Genomic DNA, 19,148 nt, shown 5'->3' with positions numbered 1-19,148 from the left:
CTACCCCACTGCGGTTTCATTCTACTTCACACGTTTCTATTTGGTCTATTTTAAAAAATATACCAAACCTTCATATTTTTGTAATCAGAAGGAAATAATGTATAGATTTCCATTCTGAAAAAAAAAAAGACGTTTATTTGGTTCCAGTGTAATAGGATACACAAGAAAAGCTTACTTATTTTGACTTTCCAGGATCACCTATGGTCTAAGAAACTGATGAATCCTTTTGTGCTTACAGTGCCTCAATGATCCCACCACCTAGCCACGCCCTCTCAAATATCTTTTTCTCCAAACTAAGTTCAAACGCTCTTAAACCTCAGACTAGTCACTTAGCCACACCATGGCTCTCCCAGTTCCATCACCTGGTCCTTCTCCAGACAGACTGTGATGCTCCTCTCACCCCTGGGAGGCCCCTGCAGCTTCACCTTTTCATACTCCTCCTCAGGCATCTGTTTCTCCATTTACACCAGTCTTCCGAGACAAGCATGAGCAACAGCCCAAGAGCCAGGGTACCCAGAGTGGTTTGCATACACAACACATAGTTCGATTCACTAACGAGTCATTGTGTAGCAGGGACCTTTATTGAGGCTACCACGACTCCCGCTAACTGCATCCTACAATCTGCGGCATTCAACTACCAAAACTCAAATGGAACACAACGTTAAGAGAAAATTTAAATTAAAGGCACCGTCTGACTATAACTCAGTCAGCCATGCCCACCCCAGGCTCCCTGGCTAGCTTTGTATTTTGCTTTGAGGTGATCTTCAAAGGCTGTAACGGCCACAGTACTGAAGTTCTGCGATGCTTTCTTGACTCTTGGGTCTCACAGCTTCTCCAGGGGTGGGCCAACTAAATCCACACTAAAGGGAGGTTTCCCGAGGCTGAGCTCTTTTCTGTATGTGTCAGAACCGCAGGAAGAATGCAGGTCCTCAGCTCACTGGACTCCGGTGCTCCGAGACCAAGTGGTAAGAAACCAAAGTGAATGAGTCCTTGACATTCCGGTAAATGTCCTTATGCTGGCACATTCCTTGAGCAGGGGTTGACTTCCACAGAAATTAAACATGGGGAGGGGAACAGCCCAGTGAAGCTGGAGGCTTCCACTCTGTTTCCCAGTTTGAATTGGGTGACTCCCAGCAACAGGGACAGTGTGGGTTGAGCCTAAAAACGAAAACCCTGAAAGGGCCAAATCCCCCCCCACTTCCCCACCCAGAGCGCTCCTGGTCACAAGTGCTGACACCTGCCGCGCAGCCACTACCTTGAGCGCTTGACATGCAGTAACTAATGAATCTTCGCCATAATCTTGGAGTTCAGTCCCTCACTATCCCCATTTTATACAAGATGGAAAGGGGTACGCCGGGCGGTCTGGCTCCAAGTCAATGCAGCAGAGTCTGTGAGCCCAGAATCAGAGCATCATCGGGATGCGGTACAACTGGAGAAGTTTTAGAATGAAAACCAGCAAGTTCTCGCGAGAGCGGAAACGCTGAACTGAAAGCGCATGAGGCAGGGTCCCTCTCGGGGACAGAAGCCTCACCCCCGCAGCTGCAGGTGAGCTCGGGGGAGGCCAGGTATTGAAAAGCCGCCACGCCAGGAAGGACAGCGGGAAATGACCGCCATGCCGGCCCAGGCGTGGATGCTGCTGCCCACGGCATTCACCGGGCACTCAGTCTCCTTGGCTCCCCCTCCGCTGTCCCTGGCAGCAGCATGGGCGGACCGAGGGGTGCAGGGCCGCTCTGCACCTCGGGGATGACACGGTCAAGCGCTCACGGCTTCCATTTTGTGCTGTTTCGCCTTTTGTAGCAAACATGGGTTTTTCTGGCATTAAAGATAACTAGTGGACCTTAAGGGAAAGACACTGGCTTCCCTCCGTCCTCAGAGAAAACTTGGGGACCCAGCTGACAACACTCTTGTGGGGCGAGGCTGCTGAATAATATGCGCTGCCTGCCACGCTGAGGCTGTGGACTCCCAGTGGTGTGAACGAACGCCTTCCTCAAATACAGCTCAGGCCGCTTACGGGACGGCCAGCTCTGCCTTGCGGGCTGTGTGTCTCTGGGCTGTCACTTCACTTCCCTGTAGTGAGTTTCCTCGCCGCGAAATGAGCCTGAATTGTGACTCTTTGTAATCTCAGGTCTAGGCCCTATAATCTAGCGGGGAGTTACGGAGACAAGTGGAGCCGGGGTAGAGGAAGCAGAAACGAGGAAATTAACTGACCAGGGTTTCCCCACTTTGCCCCGGACAATCAGTGCTGCTACTGATTCAAACAGGCGTGACTTTCCGTGTCTAACACACTGAGGGCAGCAGCCTTCCACTTACGCAAGATCCAGTGAAAAGGAAAGCTCGGCTAACTCGGTTTTCTTCTCGTACAACACTTTTCTTAAAAGACAGAGATGACAAGCAACAAGTCCACATCTGCTACTTTTTCCAAAAATAAATTTCTAAGGAGTCACAGTTGTCTTTCAGGATGCCCAGAGATGTGGCCTAGCTCTCACAGTTTCCAGAGCCGCTGTCCTATTTTTTTAAGTTGTATTTTTAACGACTCTGAGACCTTACCCAAAATGCCAGTACAGCCAAATCAATAATAAAAATAGCGTGATAATAAAAATCAATAAAAAACGGTATCACTTCAATGGTAAGAATATAGTTTGAATCCTAATTCTTTTAAAACAGCCAGCTCTGTTTTCAGACTTTCAGTTATCTTACTCAACTTTATGTTATTAATCTATCTGCACAAGGGCTATCTTTGAGGATAAAATCAATTGCCAGGAGTGACAGAAATTTGGTAAATTTTGTAAATATCCACCGCTCTTCAGAAATTTTAAATCACTGTACCCGGATTTACCCAGCAACTCCACTCATGCCAGATCTACGCCCGCATACGCCTTCCACTTACTTCTTCACTCAAAAAAAAACAAAAACAAAAACAAAAAACTGTATCCAAGTCGTTGTTTCTATTAAGCAGGAAGTCAAACAAAGCCCTTTAGGAGGCGAGCAGGGACTAAGTTTAGAAAGAGGGGAGCTCGCCTGCCTCCTTCCTGTGACTCCTGCGGGGGAAAGACGACTCTGAGCGAACCTGCACAGTGACTCGCCGCCGCCCCTCACGACACCCCGGGGGCGCCCGGCGAGCCCGAGGGCGGGGGAAGGTCACCGCCGGGCCGCCTGCGGCCACCGTCCGGGCCCGTCTTCCGGGGACGGCGCGCCCACCCAGGGCCCCGCGCCTTGCCCCCGCGCCCCCGGCGCCCTCCAAGGAGGAAAGCGCCCCCGCCGCCCGGCCCGCGCGCGCCCGGCAGGCCGTCCTCCCCCGCCCGCGACCCCCACGCGACCCCACCCCGACGCTCGCGCGCTCCCTCCCGGGCAGCCCCGCGCGCGCCCCTCGGGGACCCGGCCCGGAGCCGGGGCTGCCCGCGCGCCCCGCGGCCCCGCGCGCCCCTCACCACGACCACCGGCCCGGCCCTCAGCGCCGCGGCTCTCCCGCCGTTGCTGCGACACCGGACACCCGACACCGGACACCGCTCCGCCCGCACCTGAGCCCGCCGGGCGGAGGAGCGTGGGGCCGGCCGGCGGGACCCTGACCCGCGGGAATCCCCGCGCTCGCTGGCTCCTCCCGGCCCTTCCCTGCCGCCTCCAGACTATGCGGGGCTGGGCCGCCCGGGGCCGTCGGGCGCGTGGGAGGGCAAGGTGTGGGCCGAGCACGTCCCCGCCCGCCCCGCCCTTGGTCCAGGCCCGCCCGGGCCGCCCGCACCTGCGGCCGCCGGGGCTCATCCCTCCACGCGTGTCCCGCGGGCCGCGGCGGGTCCCGGCCAGGCGCCGGGAGTCCTGGCAGGTGGGGCCCAGGCAGGCGGGCGGGACCTTCTCAGCTGCACGGGCTGAGCTTCTGCTCCGGCGTCGCTGGAGCTCACTTTTTTTTTTTCTTTCCCTTTCGTTGACCTGAAGTAAATTATCAAACTCTCCGGCGCTTGTCAGTACGGGTGTGGCTTCGTAGGAAGCCAGGACCAAGGAGGAGAAAGGCTGGAAAAGATGAAGACAGCGGAGAGGGGGGAGAAAATGAAAGAAACGCGGCGAGAAAGAAAGAGGGTAAAGGAAGGCCGTGGACTGCGGCCAGGCCAGGTCGGGGTGTTGCACGGGGGTGGAGCTGGTGCGGACCGAGAAGGAAATCTGGGAGGACAGTTCAGCAGACGCAGAGCGGAAACGCTGGAGGGCATTTTACGTCTAGAGGAACGTTCAGAATGTGTGAAGCAGACAGCCTGCTTTGGGGACGCCCAGGTCGCAGGTGTCCGGGAGAGAGGCTGTAAACAGCGAGTGTGGAGCTCGTCTACGCAGCCCACCTGACTTGCTCCTTCAGAAATGAAACCCATTTCTAGCCTCTCCAGACCTCGGAAGATACTCAAAGGTGGAACTTGGGGGCAGAGGTCAGGACTCCTGAGGAGCTATTTAAGAACTATTCTAGGGATCCTATCAGGGAAGAATTTCTGGTTGGTTTTGGTTCCCATTGCTTATTAAATGAATGGCCTGTAGGGTGTTTCTGGCCGGAGTGTCATTTGCCCCCAGGGCTAACTGCTGTGGCCAACTCCGAGTGAACCCTACCACTGTATGGTGGAGCCGTTGAAGAACTACGAAGTTAGCATTTGACACATCCGAGAAGCATTTAATGAATACCTGCTGGGTGCCGGGCCCGTGGTGACACTGGGACCCACAGGGAGCAGACAGCCGGGCCCTGCTGTCGTCCTCGGGGTAGCACTGCCTTGTACAGTAGCTGTGTGTATGTTCTGTGCCTCTTTGAAATCATAAACGTGATGCCAGGACTGATCCCAGGCAAGTTTGAATCCTACCTGACACCCAGGCACACGACAGGCACGCAGTACACGTTGGTTGAATGGATGTTAACAGCCCGCCTGAGGCACAGGCTTTACACTGCCTCCTTCTCTCCGTTAGGAGCCCGCTGTGTCTTTCCTTTTCTCTGCCGCCTCCTCCACATCCTCCTTGCCCTGGACCTCGCTCCTGTATTGGTAAGATATCTCTTCTCCTCCTTGTCCCCCTCTCCGCTACCACCTTCCCTTTCTGCTCTTTCTCTCCCATCACCCATTATTTCCCCTTTCCATTGGCATAATCTGATACAGAAAATATATTTTTTCGTTAATTTCAAAAGCAGACAGTTAAAATGTTGTCTATGGCTCTAAAAACAACACTGCCTCTGTTACTTAATTATGAGGCCCTCAATTATTTTCCCTCCCTTTGGGCCCATGCCCTCAGAAGAAAGCATGTCCCCACCCCGTGATCCAGGATGAGTTGTGGGAGGGTTGCCGCCTTCACATGCCGGCAGTGCCCCTGTCGAGTGTGAGGTCTGGGCCACCGGGCCTTGGCAGGGGCCTGGGGCTGAGCCTCTCCTGCTTGCTGGCCACAGGCGAGTCACAGACCCCTATGAAGGGAGTGTTCAGGAGTTCCCGATGCCCATCCAGGGCAGTGTTCCAAGAGAAGAGCTAAATATCTATTTACTTCACACTAATTTTTAAAAAGTAGTCATTTATTCGTAGTAATGGATACCATGAAGCAGATGGCCTACGTTTTGATGAACACGTTCCGTGGCATTCCTTTTAGAATTTTGCTTAAGATCCCTGCTTGTAGGCTGCCATGTACAGCCACGCGGCCGGCTCTGTGCAGCTGGAGGGGCGCCGAGCAGAGGCGACAAAGCATAGGTCACCCCCCAGCTGTGAGATACAGCAGCCCCAGTGCTGCCTGGAAGACCAAGAAGACCACTTTTCATAAGTGTGCTTTATAGAAAATGAAAATTACCTTCAGATGTTTTCTTTAGAAAATAGCATAAACACCAATAATGTTTTTCCTGTCATACTTTATCATCAGTAACAGAAAGTCCAGCCATGCTTTTAATTCTCCAAGAAGTAAGCTATACATTTGTCCCTCAGTGACCGTGAAGTAGATGTGAGAGAAAAAGACTAAGAAATTTAAATTTTACTAAAAATTGACCAACTCTCAAAATAAATCTTAGTCGTCAATTTTTTTTTTAACGTATTGAAGGGCTACTTTGTCTTCAGTTTTTTGCCAGCAGTTAGATTTGATTTTGAACGATTTTCATTCCTTTATGACTCTCTGTGGCTTTTATTTTTTCATCTTCATGAATATCAAGATAAATTATTGGTCTTTACATTATTTTTAAATTAATTAGATTACTCTAACTTTTGATGTTTCTGCTGAATGACCTTTATGGAATTGTTTCCTCCAGACCCACGCTATGGGCTGGTGACAAGCTGTTCCTCATTTCTTGTGTTTCTGTAAAAGCCGTTGCTAGCATCCTGGCATCCTTGGATCTTCCCAGGCAGCTTGGAGTAGGTCTCCTAATGCAAATAAAACCAAAGTCTCATCTCTTAATCTTGGACCAGATTCAGAATCAGGTTTTGATTTCCTAACCTCTTTCTTACATGCCATCTTTTCAAAAATTACACAGATTCATTTTAGTTTTATAAAGCTTTACTGCCGGGGATCCCAGAAGTAGTTCTCAAGCACATATTAAAATAACCTAAGGGAGGTTTAAAGTTTGCCCCTTTGTCCCCTCCCCCAAGGGGTTCTTCTGATGGGGATGGGATGGAGCACAGACATCAACATTTTTCCAGCACATCCTAGGAGGTCCTAAGGTGTGGCCAAGGGTGAGAACCACTAAAATATGTGGGAACACAGTTAATTGGTTAAGGGGGATATTGAAGGAGTAGTAACAGCAGCCCCTAGACTTGACTAAAATAAGCATAAAACTAGATGTTCACCTTCTTGGTTCTGGTCTTGAAGTTAGTCCCACAACCTTGTCTGGGGATGGACAGCCTCTCATTTCATAAATGCAGTGTCTGGCTCGTCGCTGCCGCTCAGTAGGCCTGAGTTTTGCTTCTTTCCTTCCATTCACTGCTTCCTGGTTGTGAAACCCAGATGTTCCCTCTGGCCTTTTAGTTGAGGACAGGGCTTCGCACTCTGGCCCAAAGGCTCCCACCTAGGCTCCTGGCTCCAGGCGTCCTTGCCTTTGCTGGGGATAGCTCTTTAGTTCTGCCGTCTAGGGCCATCTCCCCCATTATACCCTGTTTGCCTAAAGACTCTTCTTTAACAGCAAGGAGAGCCTTACCCTGGGGTAAAGTAAGATACTATGCCTCTTCCCCTAAGTGTATGTTTAAAGAAGAGCCAGTTTATGGCCTCAACGGTGAATGCCATTGTTTAAGTTTGAAATGGAGAGTTGATGTTATTGGCAGGTCAGCATTTTAACAAGGACATCTGTGTAGCATCCAGTGTAATGGAAGGTTATGGCCAAGAGATGACAGGTCATGCTTTATAAATAGGGAATATGAAAGAGGACAGACTCCCTTTGGAGAAAGGAGTCTATTCATAGAGTTTATGTAGCCACACTGGGAACCGTCAATGGGAGTGCGTGCTGCAGCTCTGTTCTCACTAAAGGATGGTTCATCATATACGCTGTTTAGGGCTGGAAGGAATTTGGACGTTATCTGGACCTCATTTTGCAGCTGAAAAAAATGGGGGGAAAGCAAGGTTAACCCTAACAGAGCTTTAGTGGTGAAAACAGAATTAAAACAAAGAGTTTCTGACATACAGTCTTTACAGAGTTATTATACTATAATAAATGAACCAGATCATTGACCTTACTGAGTTCAGGAGTAAGAAGGAAGGGAACCATCCCCTGTGTTTCTCTTCCCACATAAGCACCTCTGTCTGGTGATGAAGTGGCAGACAGGAGCCTCTTCGGGGCTGCACCAGCTCGAGGCCAGCTGTGGGGCACAGGTCTCCCCTCTGGGCTCTGCTGGCCGTGCTCACAGCACTTGCAGAAGGAGACTTGCAGGTGCCACATCGAGCTTTTCAGCCCCTCTGGAGAAGGCGGACCTGAGGCTGTGACCCTCCGTCTTTCTTCAGTGCAATAAGCAGGTACTGATGGAACCACCAATCAATTCTGAGTGTTTCCTTGGGTCAAATTCTGCCCAGAGGAGGAGACGTAAGAAGAAGAACAGAGGAATCAACGCCAGAAGAATAAGGAGAGTGGAGGTGATTTTTTTTAAATGTCTACATGACTCAGCTGATTTCCTAAGTGAGCTTTGCTTCCCATTGGTGCTTCCTGTGGAGCCTCAAATCTGTACTCCTTCCTAGCAGGGGAGGGGTTCACACATGAGAGGGGGAAGAACGCATCCAGCATCCAGAAATTACTTTTGAGTCTTTAATGGAAGAGGAGGAATTTCTGGTCAATACTGGGCTTGAAAGCATGAATTTTATTGCTAGTTTTGCTGTGTGGTGAGCAGCTGTCCCAAACTGGCTGAAAAACAAGTCTAATCAAATGCCTGGGAAACAAAAGACTCAAATCCTACTGTTTTTTCCTTTAAATAACATTTCCTAGTTAGACCCCAAGGAAGTAACATATGTCACTAAAGAGATGACACTTAATGTCAGATAGAAATGGTTTCTAGTCCTCCGAGTGTGCGCTATATCGTCATGACACCGTAAATCTGTACAGATCAACATTTCAAAGCACTTTCAAGCTATGATTTCCTTCAGTCCTCCCAACATGTTTGGTGAGATAGGCCTTTGGATCTTAAGTGACAAATGGGGACACTTGGGTTCAGGGCAATTCCATGATTTGCCTGGTTTATACATTAGCTTGGGCAGTAGTGGACCAGGGCTGGGACTCGGGTCCTCCCACACCTAGTCCAAGGCCCTTTTCCCCACACCCTACAGCCTCTGTCACCCTGTCATTCTCCCTGCGTGCATAGGATGGCTGGAGCTTTGTCTCATTATCTTTGCAGCCCCCAAGCCTAGCCCAGGCTGTGATATAGAGTAGATACTGAACACATGTTTGTTGACGAGCTGAAGCAATCTAAATTTGGGCTTGCCCAGAGAGAATCAGTGCCTCCCTGAAGAGTCTGGGTAAGCTTATTTTTGGAAATTAAGGTTAAGTAGCTTTGCAGCCTAAGAACTTATCAATGTGTTTTGAGGAATTATCTTAACCCCAGGAATGGCTCATGTAACTTGAATGTTCTGACCTGAGACGCTAGTCTGTATGAAAGGAGGGGATAATCTCACGGGGATTATATTATTATCCTGCCTCAGAATCAGATGCCTTTTTTAAATTTTCCCTTAATGCTTCATTATTTTTCAAATTATTATTCATTATGTGCAATGATGTAAATCTTTTATCCCTATGATGTGAATGGCACACATGTGAGCAACTATTGTTTTGAAATACATAGCATTTTCTGACCCAGAAGGATGATTATTTACATGATCAGTCTTGCAATTTTAGGAATGCACCATCTTGAGTTTATTCAACTGTTTCATTACTGTTGGTTCTCCAACTAGATTATAAATTCCTTCAGATAGACTCGTGCATTTTATGTATTTTATCTCCCTCGTGCCTAATGAAGGACCAACACAAAACATGGATTTCTGAGTACACAGATCAAGGCAAAGAATGTAGATTCCCTTGATGGAGCTCTTAGTGTAGTCTGGCAATGTTCGCTAGAGAATGTTTTTTTTTTAGTTTTCATCTTGATCCAACTTAATATTGTAGTTGGGATGGAATTCTGTTTTATTAAACTCCTCATAGTATCTCCTAAGAGTTATATATTTGTATAATGAAACTTTCTGTTGGTAGGGCAAAAAAAGTAGACGGAGCTGAGGGAGCTGCTTCTAGGATATTTGCATTAAGAAGAGAAGCCACATGTGACCTCACCTTCTCTTCCTGCTTTTCCCTCTCTTCTCAAATAGCATGTGAAAACCTACAGATGGGAATTTCCATTGCTAAAATGAAAAGGAAATGAATGATTGCATCTGCTGGCTTGTCAAACATTTAGTAAACCCGTGTCTTTGGGGGCGGGGGGGTAATGAAAGAAACAGTCCCTGATGGCCACGAGCAAATACCTAAGAGGGGGAGATGTCATGAATAAAAACAACTAAAATAATTTTAATAACGAGGTTGAAAATATAAATACTACAAAGGTCACAGAGATAAAGGTGTGTGAGCATTCATGAGAAGACAGATTACATCAACCTGGGAGACTCTGGAAACTCTGATGGTTATCAGAGAACTCATCGTACATTCCTTCTTCCTTCCGGTAGCTTAGTCATAGGGGATGGTGGGAATTCGTGGGGCAGTCACAGAGGCACTTGGGGTTGTCAGTGAGGCTGAACACATAATAGGATTTTATGAAGGTTTTCTTAATTAGAAAGTTTTAGTCCTCTGGTCTGACCTTTCCAGCTTGTATCAGTTATCTCTTGCTGCATAACAAACACCAAAAACTTAGTGACTTTAAACAATAACCTTTAACATTGCTCATGGGTCCGTGGGTTGCCAGGAGGGTTATCCTGCTGGTCTTGCCTGGGCTTGTTCTTGCGGGGCAGCTGGACCCTGGGGCAGGCATGTGGCCTTTGACTCTCATGGGGTCCAGGCGGATTTCTCCACTGGCAGCAGAAGCATTCCAAGAGCACACGGCCCGGTGTGTCACAGCACATGTGCTCGTGTCCTGCTGGCTGAGGCAAACCCAAGGCCACCTCCAGAGTCAATATAAGAGGGGCTGCACTGCACAGATTGTAGGAAGTGTGACTCACTGGGACCATTACTGTTACAGTGTACCACACAGTCCAGCACAGAACTCTCTAGAACATGGACAGCTTGCCCAGGAAAGCTCAGAGTTGTATAGGAATTTATTCCGCTGTTTCCTGCATTAGCTTGTTTCTGTAGATGTCTCATGTGGAGTGTCTGGACAACCCCTGGACTGGGATAAACCACTGGTGACACTACCTACAAGAACCTTTTCTTCCTTTTCTTTTCTTTCTTTCTTTTCTTTCTCTCTTTCTCTCATTCTTTCTCCCTTCCTTCCTTCCTTCCTTCTTTCCTTCTCTCTCTCTTTCTCTCTCTTCCTTCCTTCCTTCCTTTCTTTCTTTCTTTCTTTTTCTTTCTTTGTTTCTCTCTCTCACTCTCTCTTTCTCCCTCCCCCCCTCCCCTCCCTCCCTCTCTTCCTTCCTCTCACTTGCCCATGCCAACTTAGGGAATGTTAAAGACTAGAATTCAGATCTCAGTCTAATGATCTCTGCATAAGCCACCTCCCTCCCTCTCCAGCCCCTGTGGATATCTTGTCTCCAGTTTCATTTACTTTGTAACATTTGAGGACTTCTTGTCTAATATTTTATGTGCTTTTCAATATTTATAATTAATTTATTTGCTGTTTCCTCTACTTTTCAATGCTATGAATACTCCTTATTACTTCACAATCTCTCATTAATTTCATTTTTACCATGTTTAACATTAACTAGTAGAGACACTACAGAGGAATGACCCCAAACCAGATCCTGCAGCCCTGAACCTTACATTCCCCAAACTGTGTTTCCTCCTGTTTATTATTAACTTTGATTTACTTTGCTTTAGCTGGTATTCTGACCATGAGACTATGTCTGACACTTGATAATGTCAGTTGTTTTTCAGAAAAGAGGTGATAATTCCATATCAAACAAAGCTCAGCTTGTAACTGTAAGTGAATTCAGAGCACATTTCTTATAGGCTTTATTTTTCATTAAGCCTAAGGGTTTAATTTAACAAACAGCAGAGTGCTGAACAGGATGTTGAGTACTTCTTTCTGTTGTGCCTTTTCTCTGAGTCCCAGTTCCCCAGTCTGTCAGCCACTATGCAGGGATAAGTGGGCATCTCTGGGAGCCACAGTAATGCTCTCAGCTTGCTTGCACCTCTGACTCAAGCCAGGAAGTAAATTGGCATTAGGATAGCAGGTCCCTGAGCAAGGCACATAGTCTGTGTTCTGTGTGTAAGGTTCAGGTTAAATAAGCAAACAAATCCAAACCTGTGGGTTCCCTTCCTCAGGAGGCCTGGTGCTGGGTCATGCAGTGCTGTCATCCATGGGCTGCCTTGAGCCTTGTCATCTCCCCCGTTATCATTATTCATATTGTTCTCCTCACTTGTCATCAAGCAGCACATTTTTGTTCAGGCTCAAGTGCATGTGAAGGGCATGGAGAGAAGAGGGCGTGTCACAGGAAATGAAGTCCGGGTTTTCCTTTTGGCTCAGTTTCAGGCTGTTGGAAGGAAAGGTTGACAATCTCACCGTATCCTCCTTCGGTCAGGTTGCCTTTGGGAAATTTCGTTTGAATTTGAGTGCCACCGTTAAAGGTGTCATCAATCATGGACACGTGTAGCTTTTCCGGGGAAGAATGGATACGTTAAGTACAGTTAAAGGAATTGGGGGGTGATTAGCCTGAACCCAAGAAAGCTTGGGGGTATGTGGGAACCTCCTCAAATAGCTGAAGGAGTCTGACGTACTAGAGATACCTTGGGCAAATGAGGACCTTTGAAATTTGAGGTCAGTTATTGCTCACGACATCTCATCTCTTCTGGTAATCGTCATTTAGCAAATGAAGGACAATGGAAACTTACCACCACCTTCACTCTGGCCTGGTCCATTTCCTTATTTATGGCCACACTGGGTTTCACAAGTGTCCGTTCTGGCTGTGTATCCTTTCAAAATATGTTCACCCACAACTGCTGTTTCAAACCTATTATGTTTCTTGCATTAAAGCTCATGCCACGGTGTCAGACTGTTTCATGAAGCTGTCCCACCTCATCCCTTTCACCACTGTCACCTACTCACCTCCCAGGCGTTGCCCCTCACTCACAGACTTTGCGACCTGTTACGAAGTCTTCCCCTCCACGCCCATTCCTGCCAGCGACCCGGAAAATTTCACCGTCTACCTAGATAGAGGATCCATCCCACCGCATAGCTCAGCTTTTCCTGGGTCTCTTTACTTCCGAAGACATCCTCTCCTCCTTTGGCTCTTTCCCCAGCCTGGATCTTCTGTACCTCTTAATTTGGTATTTGAACATAGCAATTTCTGGCCACAGCCTGCTGTTCTCCCAATTTTCTCATGAACTCACACCGCACTGCTCTTTTAGCTCAAAGGAACCTTTATTCCCTGATTCCTTTCATTTTATCGGCTTATCAGCTACCCGCAGCCCCTTCCTTCTTCTCTCCCCAGCATAGTCCTCCTTCGCTGATTTCTCACCACCACTTTCCAGTCCCTTACTCCTCCCTCATTTTGCTGGAAAAGGAAAATCCCACAGTGATGAGGATAAGGGCTACCTAGACTCCTGGCTCTAACTTCAGCTGGACCTTAAGTCTGCCGCTCGTCTTGGGTCAGCTTCCTCTCCCGCTGTTCCATGAACTACTCTAAGAGTACTATCATAATCATACTCTTCAGGCCCCCGTCTCTCAATTTCAGCAGATGACCTGCCTCCTGTCTTGAGAAAACTGATGCTTTTAGACATGTTGGCTGCATCAGTCAGGGTTCTTTGTTACAAACAATGGAATCCAATCCGCTGGTTGAATGGCATGTTTGTTAGAAGTTACTTTGCAGTTCAGAGAATCTCCGGAAGGATCTGAGAGCCCTTGGAAGCTATTTGGCCCCAACCATGCCATGGGGGCTGTTAGAGTAAACACCACTGTCGGAATCCAAACCTTAGCTCGCACCATGCACTGATGATGATCACAGCTGAAAGCCGGAAGTTCTGTTCCTACTGTGCTTGAAGAGATAAACACTTCTCCACTTCATTTGCCAAAATACGGAGTCTGCGTGTACCTACCTCCTGACGCTGCTCCCTTCCAAGTCAACACCTCGTGCAGAAGCATCTGACCCGTGGGAGCTGGATTCACATGCCTGCCTCTCAGCAGCAAGGGATGCCAGGAGAGTGAGTTCTGGTTTCTACCTTGTGGAGGCAGGATTCAACATATGGGAAATCCTCCAATACAAGAGGGGTGACCAAAAGACATTTGGCAGCTACAGACATGATAAACAGCCCCTGTGATCTTTTCACCTTTCCTCCCCCTACCTGAAAATTTATCCACCTCCAGACCCATTCATATCTTCCTTCTTCCAGTCATAGAGCCTCTAGTTTTGAAGGTCACCTCTTTATTTCTGCACTTAACTCTACCCCTTTCTGCTTCTTCCGTGTCCTCTATCTATCATACCCTCTCCTTTCTATATTCTGAATCTTTCTCTACTTTAACAACTATCCTCAATCAATGAATATATTCAAGCTTCTTCCATCCCCAAATCCCTCCTTAGACACCCTCAATCTGCACTCCCCTGCTTCTCAAGCTAACTTCTTGAAATAATCAATTAAATCAATCATTTCCATTTCTTCATCAACTACTCCCCTCGACCTATTGCTGTCAGGCTCTGGCCCACTCCTCAATGCTCCCAGCCTTGCCTCCACTGAAGCTGCTCTTATTATGGCAAACAAACGTGCACCAATTTGTCAAACCCAAAGGACACAGATTAGTCCCTGATTCACAAGTACGGAGCTGCTGATTTTGACCCTGGAGATGCCTCCTCCTTCCTGAAACTTCCTGCTCCTTTAGCTCCTGTGAATGCCCTGCTGTCTTAGTCTTCCTTACCTTTCTAATCAGTCCTTCTCTGCTTCTTCATGGGCTGTTCATCTTCCGCTTTCTGTTTAAATGTTGGGGCTCCTAAGTCCACGACTTTGATTCTAACAACTCTAGTGGACTCTGCCTGGGCTCTACTTGCATTTTTTGAACCACATGTATGTGGATGTCTCCTAAACTGTACCTCTAGTCCATACCTGTTCCCTGAAATCTAGACTTGGATAGTAAAATGCCCAATGCACACTGTCACCTGAACATCACACCTGATGTCAGCTCTCATCGCACACACAGGATGAACATTTCTCCTTTATTCTAATCTCTTTTAGTTGGTGATTTCAACCAGTCCCTCAAGTTATTCTTACCATTTCTTTTTTCTTTACTATCCCCCATCCCATGTTAATTCTAATCTGGCCATGTCGATCCTAATGCCTAAACATTTCTCGAATTCATCACAGCCTTTCCAGCTTTGCTGTCATTGGTTGAGGGTCTCACCATCTCTTTCTGAGGTTCTAACTGGCCTCCTTTCTTCCCATCTCATCGTCTCTAAATCCATACTCCACATAGCCACAAAACAGGATATATTAACCAACTGCTGTGACATCTCAAAGCCCATCACTGACGCCCAGGGGGTGTCCTGCCTCTCCAGCTTCATCCTTCACACTATGTGTCCCATAGTTTCAACCTCAACAGCACTGATGATTTATCTAGTTTCTTGCATTTTCATGCTATTTTTGGCTTCTCTGTCATTGTGCATGCCCTCTCTCTTGCCTGGAATGTTCTTTCCTTTCTCCTCTCTATACTGACACCTCACCCCGCCCCCCAAAACCACCATTTAACTCTTCCTCATCCTTGCCTGCTCAGCTCAAGCATCAGCTCCTCCACAAAGCTTTTTGGGCCTCCTTTTTCATCCACTACAGAGTTAGAGGCCCCTCTGCCTGGTCGCATAATGCCAGTTACATGCTCCTCAAAGCACTCACTGGATATTTTATACGATCAAGTTATAATAGGTCTTTTTCCCTGTGAGAGTGTAACTTTCTTAAGGGAAATAGTGGTCTCATTCCTTGCTGTAACCTCAGAACCTGGTAAAGTGCCTGACAGCTGGTAGATACTTCATTAACGTTTGAGAAACAAATGAAATAATGGATCTCCTTTACAAACCCTAGAGTCGGGTTTTGGTGCCAAGATGCTAACCCTCTCATTGTCCCCTGTCACCTCCCCGATAGCATATGAAAAATGGTTCTACTGTTTGACAATGGTTAAGACTTGCAATGCTGCCTACACACACTTCTGAAGGTACTTTAAAAGCTAAGTTTATACAGTTGCCCCATCAGTATCAGAAGCGTGGCAGAATGAAGACCACCCTTTGTCTAAAATCATGAAGCAACGCTAACACTGATCCATGGGCTCAGTGGGTCATCAGAGCATGTCCAAGGTTGGAAGGTAAAATAAAAAGAAAGACTATGCCAAGGGAGAGGAAAATAGCTGATGTGCTGCGCTGCAATCTTTGGGCTGAAATTAGAGCAGGTGAGAGTTTCAAAGATCAGTTTTTAAATATTCCAGCCTGTAAATATTATAGTAAAATGAAGATAACAAAAATGTGTTACGGTGAAGTAATATAAAGTTTTTTAGGCACACATTTTATGTTTGAATTGGAAACGTATGACTGGCTTTCACTAAGGTAGCTTGAAAGGGTTCGTGGGTTATTTTAATCTACGGGCTGCATAGCTCAGGGTGAACTGGCTGCTCTCGGCCACGATTGCAGGAGCCTTTGCTCTCAGCCTGTGGAATGACGTCCGCTCTGGTTCTTGCTGTTTTGTTAAGCTCATTGGAACCCCCAATGGAGCCACTCCTTCTGCTCCCTGGGGACATGCCAGCTCTTGGCCTGAGACCACCGTCCCCACTTCCCTGCACTGCCACCATGCACTACCCTCTGCCCGGCATGGTGGGAGCAGTATTCACCATGGCTAGGAGCGCCCCCTTCTCCCCCAGGTGGGTCCCCGTGTGACCAAAGACACCACTGGGCCTGGCACCCAGTGTGGCTGTGTCTCTGGGAGGGAACGGACTTCATCGGAGGACGGAAGCAGCTTTCTGCAGCCCCCCTTTTGGAAGTGGTGAGTTAGTCATGAACTAAAACACCTCTGCTTCTGGGAATCAGTCCTGACAAGCTGAATGCTGTTCTCTTGTAGAAGTGGCCCGTGACTGAAAGAGGGATGGCAGCTGGGAGCAGAACCAAGACCAGCTGAAGAGTGGAGAGAGGAGTAGGACCACGTGGAGACTCATCTCGGCTCTAACAGAGCAGAGGGGGCCCAGGGCCCGGCAGCTCCTCCCTCCCATCCTCACTACATGACGAAAGGCTTATGAGGGAAGGGGCCTAAAAGTCCAAAATTCTACAGGTCCATGAAACTTGAGAAGCCCACAACTAATTAGCCTGAGAACCTGAGTTAAATGTAATTAGGGGCGTATGCAATGAATTTCAAGTTCCAACAAATATTCTATACAGATTTATAATAAAGAATAGATGGGGAAATTTTTGAAGATGCCAATAGTCTGGTTTTGCTGGCCCATGACAGGGTTTATCCAGTTGTCAATCTATTTCTTGTTCTTTTCATAAATCAGACACCTAATGGTTTGAGGTTCAAGTGTGGAACATTTCAAGACTAGAAATTTCAGTTGTGTCAGTCAGACTAGACCTGTGTTTTTATAATCACTTAACTTTTTTTTTTCATTTTTAAAGATCAATCTGAAATCCACAGGCTGGCCAATTATATTTATCAGTGATGGCAGTTTGCTGGAGCCTCACTAAAAACAAGGGTCTGGGAGGAACTAAAGGTCCTTCCGGCGTTTCTTGTGAGGAGGCACCTGGATGAATTTCAAAACTACTCTGCCATCTGCCAAAGTCAAATGACATCAGATCCAGGCCCCATTGCACGGCGGTGGTTAGCAAGAGGCTGGTGACGTATGAGGCTTTGGAGACCAGATCCCCTGATGGGTTTCCAACACTTGGAGAGCCTTCCCAAGTGCACTGCTTGTTCCCCAGCATGTCCCCCAGCCCTTCCAAGGGAAGGGGCGCAAATGCATGGGCTCCTATGTGGAGCTGAACTATTTGGATGATTCTGTTGCAGGTTTTCAGGATCCGATCCAGCAGTCAAAAACTATGTGCCGAGTGGTAGCACGTCTGAAGCACGGTGCCAGGTTGGGGAAGATGTGAAAAAGCAAGAAGACAAGGCTTCTGCCCTCGGGTTTTCAGAGCAGTGGGGAAGGATGCCGTTCTCCAGGTTGACGTGACAAAGATTCCAGGTAGATTTCTACAAGGCTCCGGTAGCAGAAGACCAGGATTAATTGGGTAAAAATATCACTCAGGCTGTAAATGTCCTGATCACCACCTACTCTCCTAAAAGGCCCATTGGCCAGAGAGATGTCACGGGATTGATTTAAGCACTCAAAGCACTGGGGAGGTGGCATCCTCCCTCACCTTGCTCAGGCTCCCTTGCCCCCTCTTCTCTCTTTGTCTGGCTCTACTTTTGTCCTCTGGCTACACATACTTTGAGATGGAAAACATTGACTCAATGGCTGTGGTCTATTAGCTCCATCCTGGAGGTTATCTACCTTGCGGGCGGTGTGGTCCTGGATCATGTAGTGTGGGTAGACAACAGAATGTAAACCCCAGTGGACAAAAGTCATGTGTAAAGGGGATGCAGGGAATACTCACACGGACTCTGTCATTCCTCACCTTTCCTTTTCTCCAGCTGATTTATACAACTGGATGTAGTCCTGAAGAAAAGGGGTAAAAAGTCCAGAGACCACTGCCCCATGTGGACCAGTGTATTCTTTACGAAACAATTCAAATAGCCTTCAGTGAAAAAAACACTTACATCGATTGCGTGTTTACCGTGTGCCAGGCACCACATGTCTCATAGTTAAACCTTCTGTTATCTGCACGTTACAAACGAGGAAACTGAGGCAGAGAAGTTACTTGCCCAAGATCACACAGCTAAAGAGTGGTAGACTTGGGAAACCAACTCAGGCCACTGGACTCCTAAGTTTGTGTCCTTAACCATTACAGGTTCTTCCATCCTGGAATGAACATAGATTGGGAGTCTTCTTTGTCACATTCCACATTCCTCTTGAATTTGTGTCAACCGTGTTGCCCTCTGAAGTAACGCCTGGCGTCCATGGAAACTAATCAATCTGCAGCGCCAGCCTCCCCTGCCACGAGGCAGCAAACATGACCCTGAGTGGGTCACAGTGTGAGCATCTGGCTGAGCTTGTGCTTTCCGGGCCAGTGAGTCTGGGAGTGAAGCCGTCTAACTGGCTTTTCCACTGACATCCCACAGGGAAATAATTTTTTTTTTTTTTTTTTTTTTGCGGTATGCGGGCCTCTCACTGTTGTGGCCTCTCCCGTTGCGGAGCACAGGCTCCGGACGCGCAGGCTCAGCGGCCATGGCTCACGGGCCCAGCCGCTCCGCGGCATATGGGATCCTCCCAGACCGGGGCACGAACCCGTTTCCCCTGCATCGGCAGGCGGACTCTCAACCACTGCGCCACCAGGGAGGCCCAGGAAATAATTTTTAAGGCATCTCTGTACTTTTCTAACTTCCTTGAATAATGGTGTTATTTATGTGGTTATGAAACATGGCTTGAGAATTATTCTTCTTTGATTTAAATAAAAACGTCATTAATGAAGCATGTCAGTTTTTAGAGTCATTGCATAATGTGTTG

General features: G+C 47.8%; 1 protein-coding gene across 5 annotated transcripts in view; it reads right to left on the bottom strand.

Moving 5' to 3' along the window:
• SH2D4A (SH2 domain containing 4A) overlaps positions 1–4,022 on the bottom strand; it is a 64,460-nt gene extending 60,438 nt beyond the window's left edge. Inside the window, exon 1 of one of the 5 annotated variants that reach the window (XM_082608440.1) lies at positions 3,737–4,022. The gene's annotated coding sequence lies outside the window, so the exon portion shown is untranslated. The other 4 variants (XM_082608442.1, XM_082608443.1, XM_082608441.1 and 1 more) reach the window with 4 other exon arrangements.
• Positions 4,023–19,148: the final 15,126 nt, after the last annotated feature.

The sequence above is a fragment of the Mesoplodon mirus genome (assembly GCF_964341445.2).
Source record: "Mesoplodon mirus genome assembly, chromosome: 20".
In the NCBI taxonomy this organism is placed as follows: domain Eukaryota; kingdom Metazoa; phylum Chordata; class Mammalia; order Artiodactyla; family Ziphiidae; genus Mesoplodon; species Mesoplodon mirus.
This window is presented reverse-complemented; position numbering and strand designations above follow the sequence as displayed.